At 35.1% G+C, this 10,928-nt stretch overlaps 1 protein-coding gene across 2 annotated transcripts in view; it reads left to right on the top strand.

Annotated features, from left to right (window-relative positions):
- Positions 1 to 3,185: 3,185 nt before the first annotated feature.
- The window catches only part of Hr39 (Nuclear hormone receptor FTZ-F1 beta), a 106,534-nt gene continuing 98,791 nt past the window's right edge, over positions 3,186 to 10,928 (top strand). For both annotated transcript variants that reach the window (XM_073967313.1, XM_073967311.1), the window contains exon 1: positions 3,186 to 3,956. The gene's annotated coding sequence lies outside the window, so the exon portion shown is untranslated. The remainder of the gene's footprint in view (positions 3,957 to 10,928) is intronic.

The raw sequence follows: 10,928 nt of genomic DNA, 5'->3' as shown, positions 1-10,928 counted from the left end.
ATCCACGACGTATTAGAAAGTATACTTTAACAAATCGACGATGAACGAAAGTAAATTCTTTAAAAAATCTACGATCAATGAAAAAATATTCTTTAAAAAATGCAAATTAGTGAAGTTGAATAATCAGGATCAATCTCAAGGTAGTAAACAAGTTGGACCAAACTCACCCTCATTTGCCTAAGAGAAAAAAAGTTGTAAGAAGCACCGTTTCCTTCAGAAAGGTTGTATAGAAGCACATCTTCTTTCAGAAGGGGTTTATAGAAGCACATCTTCTTTCAGAAGGGGTTTACAGAAGCACTCTGTCTTTCAGAAAGGTTGTGTAGAAGCATTTCTAAATTCCTGTAGTTAGTTCTCTTTAAGTATCATGAGAAGTATGGACTTTCCCAGGGAATGTTTTATATCGTTGTGATCAGAGTTCCAAGGACTACCTATGGGAAAAATTTCAGCCCGATCAGAGAGGTGCCCCTAAACTAGACTCATTCCTTTTTTAAGATTTGTGATATATTTCAAGTGCATTTAGGTCCACCACTCTGGAGGGTATTTAGTTTAACCCACATAAAGCCACTGGCCGTTTAAACGCCACAAAAAATGGTTGCAAAAATTTACGAGTTTTACGGGCATTTTTAGATATTTTTGTGGGTTTTTTTTGCATTTTGCTATAATATTGTCTATTATCTATTATTACAAGCTTCATTTGGCCTCTGCATTTCCATGCAATTGGCCTCAAACCCAAGCTATTCAAAAAATGGACTTTTTTGTAATTTTAGACTTTTTAATGAAAAATTTAAATATGCGATAAAAATTTAATCATAATGGCCGCGGCACATACGGCACGTGGAGCGTCGCGTTACAACAACCACATGAAAACTTCAAGAACAAACTTGGTATCACTTACACATTTTTCATGTGGTTGTTGTTTTCAACGACCGTATGTATTTGGCCCATTAGAATCATATAAACTCAGGGATTTGTTAGGAATGTAGTAAGAGTATTTTCTTAATCAAAAAGAAAGGGATTATCATGTAAGAATACACCTGCATATATTACCCTTCAAAGTTTTACAGCAAAAAGTTATTAGGAGGGTTGGCGTTTTTTTATTTGGGATGGCAACTTCTATTTTGTTTTTCAAAATACTACAACAAATACAACTCGAACAACAACCACAAAGGAATTTGTTTTTGTTTGTAACGTTACTGCCAGTTGTATTTGTAAACAAAACAAGGAAATGTCTATAGGTGTGTACGATAACTTTCCCAGCAATAATTACTCAGTCAGTTCCAGCAACCTCTCTCAGTGAATTTTACTCTCACAAGCAAGAAAAATTTCAGAAAGTTATCGAACAGCATTTTGCAAAAACTAGCAAGAAAGTCAGCTGTTTCCGAAAATGTATGAAATTTGTTTTTGTTTCTTTTGGTATTTTAAACCAAACGGAACAAAAACATAAATTTTAAAATTGCAGTTGACTTATTTAATGCTATAATCCTATCCAGAACGCTTTAGAATCTAAAAAAATGTGAATTGTGAAATTTTCTTGGTCAAAAATGTTAACATTTCGATTTGTTTACATTGAACAGGTGATTAAAAGTCAGCTGATCAGACTTGCAAATTTTTGCGGGACAAATTTTCCCAGCAAAAATTTGCAACTTCTCAGTCACAAAACTCTCCAAAAATCTCTCCAAACTCGCTCTCTTTTGCTGGATAATTTTGTTATCGAACAGCATACAGCAAAAATTTGTACGAATTTGTACAAATTATTGGGTTATCGTACACACCTTATATGTGTGTTCGTTTACTCAAAATTTGTACAAATTGTTACTGGATGTTGTTCGTTTACTCTACAGTACAATGCAAGAGACCTTAGCCGATTACCAAAAGTTACTAGACTTGTAACAATTTGTACAAATTGTTGAGTAAACGAACACACCCTATAAATTATTGGAATTTAAAAAACTAATAATTTTTCACATTTGGTTGAATATTTTGGAAAACATGAATGAAAATTCGTTACATTTTCAATTTTTATGTTTCCACATCATTCCACTAAATGCATAAATTCTCGCAGAAAGTAGAATTCTTGCAGAAAAATTTGGGGTCGCTGGAAATTCATAGAAAAAGGAGAAGCTGTTTCAATGTTTTGTTTTAGAAATCAAAGAAGCACATGTTTATTAGGGCTTTATTTTTTTTAAATTTTAACAAAATACCTCACATATTAACAAACGTTGTATCGCCTCTACAAGCGGGGATTTACTGCGCGGCTTATCGTTCGAACTTGGAGGAGGTTACATATCATTGATATGAAGAAGTCTTTCTGGGAAATGGTTTTTTCCTAATGATATATTTTTTTTCTCAAAAAATATATGTCCCTAATGTACATCGAAATAGAAATAAATGTATAAAATGTCATATGAAATTTGACACTAACGTTGCAACATAGTTCAGTCAGCTGTGTATTGCTGCTACCTTTTCTTATTCTACCATGATAGTCAGGCTTAATCACATAGTCGTTGTTTTAATATTTTATTAAAACAACTTTAATTTATTAGTGGGAAAAAATTGGCGATGTTTACCAAGGGGTAAGGCAGGGAAGACTATAGTTTCAGATCTCGCCACAGATCTTCATCACTAATAAATTATAGTTGTTTTAATAAAATATTAAAACAACGACTATGGGATTAAGCCTAACTATGTTGAAAAACAAAATAGAAGTCGTCATCCCAAATAAAAAAAACGCCAACCCTCCTAATTGTGAGACCAGGGGGCTGGATTCTTGTTCTATGAAAATTTGAAATGAAAAATATTTCCTTTATAATTTTTTCATTTGACAGTTTTTTCCTTTATAAAAGTTTTCATTTCACATTTTCATAGAAACAGAATTGAGCCCAAGTTTTGAGTTTTCTCGCAAAAAAATTCTCTGGCTTAGAGGATTAAAAATATTTTTTTTTTTAAATTTTGGCGATTATTTTCTAGTTCGGGAAAGTTGTTATTCTTTCTGATAATTCCACCTGTGGCAGAAAACCGCTAAATTGACAACATTGGTCAATAGATAAATCCCACAACGGTCCGGTGAGAATCTCGGTGAGATACAAATGTTTTGCGAAAGCAATGCTCAATTTTAATAAAGATAAATAGGAGAGTAAAAAAATGGAATCGGTGGGAGAGTAGAAAATCGAGAAACAAATTTCAAATTTATTTATTTTAAAACTTTCAAAGCGAGAAGATGTTAACGTCGGAATAAATTTTAAATCTTAATAAAGCGGTTCGAAAGTTAGTTGAACGGTGTGCGATACTTATTTTTTAGTTGTTAATTTTAACGTGTGTTTTTTTTTTGTATTGAAAGGAAAGAATTAAAAAAATAATAATAAAAAATAAATATTAAATAGTAATGGAAGAGCGAGAGAGATGCATGGATTATTACACAAAAATTGTGATTTATTAAACAATTTCTTTTACAATTTATCCAAGAATAATGAAATAAAAGTCTGATCAACAAAAAAATACATCCAAAAAATAGTGTTTCAATTCTGCTTTGAAATGTTGTATTTGAAAAGAAGCAAACAAAAATAAGTATACATGAAGAAGAGAGGAGAAATGCGGTGGTGCGTGTGAGAGCGAGTGCCAAATAACAACAAAAATATAGCCCAGAAAAAATATAATTTTTTATGTAAAGGTCATTTGATGGGTAGAAAAAGAAGAAGCAGATGAGAAGAGTGTAAAAAATACAAAAGAAAAAATAAAATGTAAAACAACATCAGTGGAAAACAACAAAATAAATAAAAAACCAAAACAAAAAATAAATTTATTACGAAAAAATAAAGTGAATGTTGTGCATTTTATAAAAAAAAAATAGAATTTTTTGAAGAATTTTTTTATAACGTCGAATTTTTTATGAAAGTAAAACTAAGAATTATTACAACTGGATTTTGTTTCCCATTTACATTTTTCTTTTGTTACTAAAGGTAAGTTTGTAGTTTCCTTTCAACTTCTTTTTATTATTTATTTTCGTCTTGTTTGTATACCCACTTAACTACCAGTCAAGCCGAGCAACAAAATGTATTCAAATAGAAAAAGAAACAACAAAAACAACACTACAAATTGAAGGTTATTTTAACATGATGGCACGTAGTAGATACCCTCTCTGGCTCTATATTCCCTCTCTCTCTAGTTTATCTCATCTGTTTGAAATAACCTGCACTACTCTCTCTATATCTGTAGTTGCGTTATGACGACGAATGTAAACAAAAAATCAAGTGTTTGAATTTGTTGTTGCTGCTGTGTTTGCGGTGTTGTTATCAAGAGAGGGAGATAGAAAAAAACATACGTCCAATAAGCAGCAGTGTTGTTAGTACTTTTGAAAAAATTAAAAACGCCAAAATGAAAACATCTTTGGAAAATAATCAACCAAAGATTGGAATAATTTAACACAAAAAATTAAGTAAACAATAATTATCACTAAATGAAACCACAATAACTTAAAAATATGGCAGCTGCTAAAAATTAAAAAAAGTAAAACTAGTACTTCTACTATTTTTGAAATTTCCCTCAAATATATGTATAAAGGAAAAAAGATTGTAAAAATCAGCTGCCCCACCCTAGATCCTATTTTGTTTTGTGAAATTTAGCTAATTTTTATTTTTTATTAATATAAGTTCAAAATTTGTTTGACTGTTATTTCACATTATAGAAAAAATGAACAAAAACAGAAGAAAAAAAACCGTGTTTTTGTGCGATATTGGTATCGGATCTTACATTTTTTCGTTCCTTTACTTTTCTGGTAAAATTAGTCATGAGAGAGCAATTTTGGCAGTTTTCTTTTTTAGCAAACAAAGCTATACATACAGTGAATCACAGTCAAAAGTATCCACTTCAGTTTCTTTCATTAAAACTGCGATTGCTAAGAATTGGTTAATGATAGCGATTTCATTCCTTCTTATATTTTTACATTAGTGTCTTAACTTAAATATAATAAAATAAAATTAACGAAATTCTGGTAAATTTAGATAAAACAAGTTAAAAAGTGTCAGTCGGCTTTGCCGACAGATATATACCCTCAGCCAATGTGAAGTGAAACTTTCACCTACGGACAGATCGAATGTATTTAAGGTATCTTCAGAATTTTGTGACCCTTTTTGGACATTTAAACTTGCCTACAAAAATGTGGATTAGGAATTAACTGCACTACTTAGGGAGGACCTGCAGGTACCCTTAGAAGTTAAACTACATTTTGATAAAATATTAGATCCAAAGTTTGGACCAAATTGGTTGCCCCATTCTAGTGATATCGTCCTAGCATTTTAGTGAAATTTTTTAAGTATTGGGGAGATGTACCGAAAGTTGTGGACCGGTATTGCCCATGAAACTAAGTTTGGATATAATATGACGAAGACGAAATGTTGGGCCAAATGGGTTGAACTGTTCAAGAGTTATCGTGCTCTCCGACCGCCACATATGGTGACATAGGGGTTTTTTACACCTTTCGGGCTGTTTTCCCAAGAAATATGGACTTGCCCCTGAAAAAACTGTTACCGTCGTAATGGAGGTAGCGAATGCAAATCGCTTCAACAAAAATCAAAGTGATTCGAGAGCAGGTCTTAAAGTGAACTTGTCCGAAATTTTGTGTGAGAGGTACCAGAAGGAGTAGACAAATATAGTCCATATTCGAACCTGATCTATATCTAAAAATTTTTCCGAACATTTTATGGGGGAGGTACCTGAAGGAGTGGACCGATATAGCCAACTTCGAATTTAAACTATGTTTTGATATAATATTACGAAGGCCAAATTTTGGACCGAATCGACAGATCCGTTCGAGAGTTATCTTGCGATCCAAACACTACACAAGGTGTCATAGGGGCTTTTTGCACCTTTCCGGCCATTTTCTCAGGAAGTATGGACTTGCCCCTAATGAAACTTGTACCGTCGTATGGGGGAAAATGAATACAAGTTGCTGCAACAAAAATCAAAGCGATTCGAGAGCAGGTCCTAAACTGAACTTATCCGAAATTTTGTGTGGTAGGTACCCGAAGGAGTGGGCCGATTGAGTCCATATTTTCCCCTCATCTAAGTCTGGTAAAAATTGCACGATGTGCAAAGTATGGATACTCCCTTCAAGAGTTATCGTGCCCACAAATTTTCCGAACATTTTGGAACTTTTGTGGGGGAGGTACAGGAAGGAGTGGACCGATATAGCTCGTCTTCGAACTTAAACTAAGTTTGGACAAAATATTACGAAAGCCAAAATTTGAACCGAACCGGTTCATCCGTTCGAGAGTTATCGTGCGCACCAGCCAGACAGACGGACGGACATTGCTAAATCAACTCCAAATTGTCTGAAACACATTTCGTCCAAACATACTTGGGGTCTAAAACCATTATTTCGATGAGGCACATTTTGCCCTTTCTAGCCTAAAGGCTGAGGGTATAAAAATAAAAATGGTTAAACAACATCGATTTCTACCTCACAGTGAAAAGTATGCACTCTAACAGTTTCGTGAAACAAAAAGGATTTTTTAGGGTTTCAGCCCTTGATATGACATCCTTTGTTATCCTTTACAGCTTTTAGCCTTTTTATACCCTCAGCCTTTAGGCTATGAAGGGTATATACACTTTCATACGGGCAAAATGTGCCTCATCGAAATAATGGTTTTAGACCCCAAAGTATGTTTGGACGAAATGTGTTTCAGACAATTTGGAGTTGATTGAGCAATGTCCGTCCGTCTGTCTGGCTGGCTGGAGCGCACGATAACTCTCGAACGGATGAACCGAATCGGTTCAAATTTTGGCTTTCGTAATATTTTGCCCAAACTTAGTTTAAGTTCGAAGATGAGCTATATCGGTCCACTCCTTCCGGTACCTCCCCCAAAAAAATTCGAAAATTTTCGGAAAATTTGTGCGCACGATAACTGTTAAAGGGAGTAACCGATATGGTCCATACTTTGCCCATCGTGGAGCGTGTAAAAGACTTAGATCAGGTTTTAATATGGACTCAATTGGTCCACTCCGTCGGGTACCTCCCACACAAAAATTTGGAAAAGTTCAGTTTAGGACCATCTCTCGAATCGCTTTGATTTTTGCTTTAGCAACTTGTATTCACTGCACTCCATACGACGGTATAAGTTTCATCAGGGGCAAGTCCATACTTCCTGACAAAATAGCCTGAAAGTTGCAAAAAACCCCTATGACACCGTGTGATGAGGTTGGAGGGCAAAATAACTCTCGAACAGGTCTGCCGATTCGGTCCAAAGTTTGGTCTTAGTAATATTTTGTCCAAACATAGTTTAAGTTCGAAGATAAGCCATATCGGTCAACTCCTTCAGGTACCTCCCCCACAAAAGTTCAAAAATGTTCGGTAAAATTGTGCGTACGATAACTCTTGAAGAGAGTGGCCGAATTGGACCATACTTTACACATCTTAATATATCTACCAGATATAGATCAGGTTCAAATATGGACTATATTTGTCCACTCCATCCGGTACCTCCCACACAAAATTTCGGATACATGTTCACTTTAAGACCTGCTTTCGAAGCAACTTGCATTCGCTGCCTCAATTACGATGGTAAAAGTTGTTTCAGGGCAAGTCCATACTTCTTGAGCAAACATCCCTGAAGTTGTAAAAAACCCCTATGGCACCATATGTAGTGGCTGGAGATCCATTCTTTTTAGTATCTCCTCCGCAAAACTTTTGATCTCTAATCCTAATCAACATTTTTGTCAGTTAAAACGCCCAAAATTCCCTAAATACATGCGTTTTTTTTGGAAAAAAATTGTTTCAATATACACAGGCTGAGGGTATATCTCTGTCGGCCAAGCCGACTGATACTTTTTTACTTGTTGGCAAAGATTTAACTAAGTTTTCGGGGCAAGATATCGCCATTTTTCCCCATGCTTTTTATATTGATAAAATTGAAATGTTGTCCCAAATACCATTTTTTCAGCGCCTAAATTTCAAATTATCCTTTCATAATGTTTAAATAGTACATCTTATCCTTAATTCCTTCGATAAAGACACGATTTCCTACACCGGAAGCAGTCATACATCACCATACCACAACAGAGTCTCCTCTGTGCTTTACTTTTGAAATTGTGTGTTTGGGGTCCAAGGCGCTATTTGCCCTATGACATACCTTAATTGGTCCATATGATGAAAACAGGCCGCCAATGAAAGCAATGAAGACAACTTTAACCAGTGATGCACAAGGTTTACAAAGAAAATTCAACTATGCTTGGCTAGACCAATATGCGCCATGGTTAGTCTATTCTAAGCTTTTAAAAGGTGCTCTTTGCAAGAACTGTGTACTGCTTCCACCAGTTCCTGGAACTATCCGAGGAGTATTGGGTTCATTTATGATCCGGCCTTTTTCAAGATAAAAGCACGCGAGCATAAGTCTTCACCTAACTGCAGCCGCTGCAGCAAAGGCTTTTGTTGATGATGTGCTTATAGATGTGCAATTACAAAACAGTAACCAAAAAATTACAGAAGAAAATAGAAGCATAATGTCATCAATTATTTCATGCATTATATCTTGCGGAACTCACGATATGCGTGCTAATAGATTTAATAAACCTGAGGATCGATTCAGGTGACGCTATATTGAAAACCCATATAGAAAAAGGCCGCCGAAATGCAATTTACACTTCACCACAAATTCAAAATGAGTTAATAAAAATTGCCGGGGAAGTTATTAAAGGCCATATAATATCCGACGTAAAAAAACAGTTGCTTATTCCGTATTAGCAGATGAAACTGCTGACATATCCGGGAAAGAGCAGCTATCAAATGGTTTGCGCTTTTACGATAACGCAGAGGGTAAAATAAGAGAAGAGTTAGTAAGATTTACAGAGCTCACATCACAAGACGCGCATACACCATTGCTGCTGAAATAGACAAATTTTTGATTAACAGCGGATTAGCATCAGAATATTGCGTTGGATTTGGCTTCGATGGCTGTTCTACAATGGCAGGTAAAGAAGGCGGAGTACAAGCCATTTTAAGAAAAAAGTATACTCGCGCACAAGACTTCCATTGCGCTAACCACAAACTGAATCTTGTTGTAAATGACGTTAACGCGGTTCCACCAGAAATAAGAAATACTGTTTCTACAATAAAAGGTGTGATTAACTTTTTCCGAGAATCGACAACGCGTAGGAATAATGCTCCTAATATATCCCGTTTGCGTGAAACAAGATGGTCTGGTACAAAGCAATTAGTAAATTTGCTCAAAATTTTACTGATATTGTCAATGCTTTAATTAAACAAGCTGTCAATAGAGGAAAACTCTTGCACAAGAACGTTTAGCAGTTTTATTCTGCACATACAAGGCCAGTGGTCATCATAGCTTTAATGACAATTGTAAAGTATTCAGCTTTATTGGAACCTACAGCAAACATTTTGAAAACAAACTTCATTGCGGTTGGTCAGCACATTGAAAATATTTTGTGTGTGCTTCAAAATGATCGCATAAATGCAGAGGGAATCGCAGAGGAATTGATTGGCAAATCGCGAATGATTTCAACCGAACTAGGAGCAGAATTGTCTCTGCCACGTTCAGCTAAAAAACAGAAGTAATCCACCAGCAGCTAATGATAATGAATACTGGCGACGCTCTATAATTATACCGTATCTGGATTCACTAACAACATCTTTGCAACTATGATTTTCAAATGAAAAGACTCCGGCTTTTGCATTATCTAGATTGCACCCATTACATATGAGTGAATGTTCTATGGAAGAGGTACATAATAACTCTAAGCTTTTCCAATAGATGTATGACCTAGATATCGAAGGTGAATTGCTTATTTGGTACAATCTCTGGAAGAAAAAGAAATTGTGCGAGCAAGACTTGAAAGGTATTGAAGTTATTGAGCTATTTAATGACACAAACGAATTTCTTCCTACGATACATAATCCATTTCTATTCTGAGTGCTTTGCCATGTACAACAACGACTGTGGAGCGTTCCTTTAGGACACTTCGTAGAGTTAAAACGTGGTTGAGGAGCACAACTGGGGAGGAAAGACTTTCCGGAACATGTCTGATGAGCGTGCACAAAAAATTGTTAATGAAAACCATATGATGATTGAGAAGGAAATAATTGCAAATTTGCAGAAAAAGACAAAATACCAAATTTCAGCAAATTCGGTGAAATAATGAGGCTACAACTTTCAAAATACCGATAATCGGGAGGTACCGTTCATCAAAACGTTGACCTATACCGACACATTTCTGAGAGACATTTTTGTAGCCCAGAAAAATACTAAATACCAAATTTCAGCCACTTCAGTGGAATAATAAGGCTAAAACCTTCGAAATACCGAAAATCGTACGGTACCGTACCTTTGGGAGCTATATAAAGACGTTTTACACCCTCAACGAAGACTATGTAAAAATTTTTAGCCATTTCAGTGTTATAATGAGGCTAAACCCTTCAAAATACCGGAAATTGGGATGTACCGTTACATGGGGGCTAAATGAGGGCGAGGACACAAATTTCTGAGGCAAAGTTGTATACCGCCAACGAACACTAAATAAAAAATTTTAGCCAAAGAAATGTATATAGATGTAGAATTGTACGCTGATCAAGAATATATATAGTTTGTGGGGTCTGCAATGATTATTTCGAGTAGTTACAAACGGAATTCTTTTTTATTTACTCATCCGTTATCCGGATATAAGTGATCGTATATTACATTTTGTTTTTTAATATTTATCGCATTATATTTATGTTATTGTATCTTGCAGCATTGGGTCCAGTCCATGATGTTTTTGAGCCAGGATGTTTCTTTTCTTCCTCTAGCACGCCTTCCATCAATTTTTCCTTTTAAAATTGCTTGTAAAATTTTGTATTTGTTGTTCCTTAATTCGTGTCCAAGATACGCTATTTTGCGCCTTTTTGTTGATGTTATTAATTGCCGGCTTACATTCATCCTTCT

This window comes from Musca autumnalis, unplaced genomic scaffold (genome assembly GCF_047663935.1).
Source record: "Musca autumnalis isolate F117 unplaced genomic scaffold, ASM4766393v1 scaffold_2, whole genome shotgun sequence".
Classification (NCBI taxonomy): Eukaryota; Metazoa; Arthropoda; class Insecta; order Diptera; family Muscidae; genus Musca; species Musca autumnalis.
Note: the sequence above shows the minus strand (reverse complement) of the source record. Positions and strands in the feature narration are given on the sequence as shown.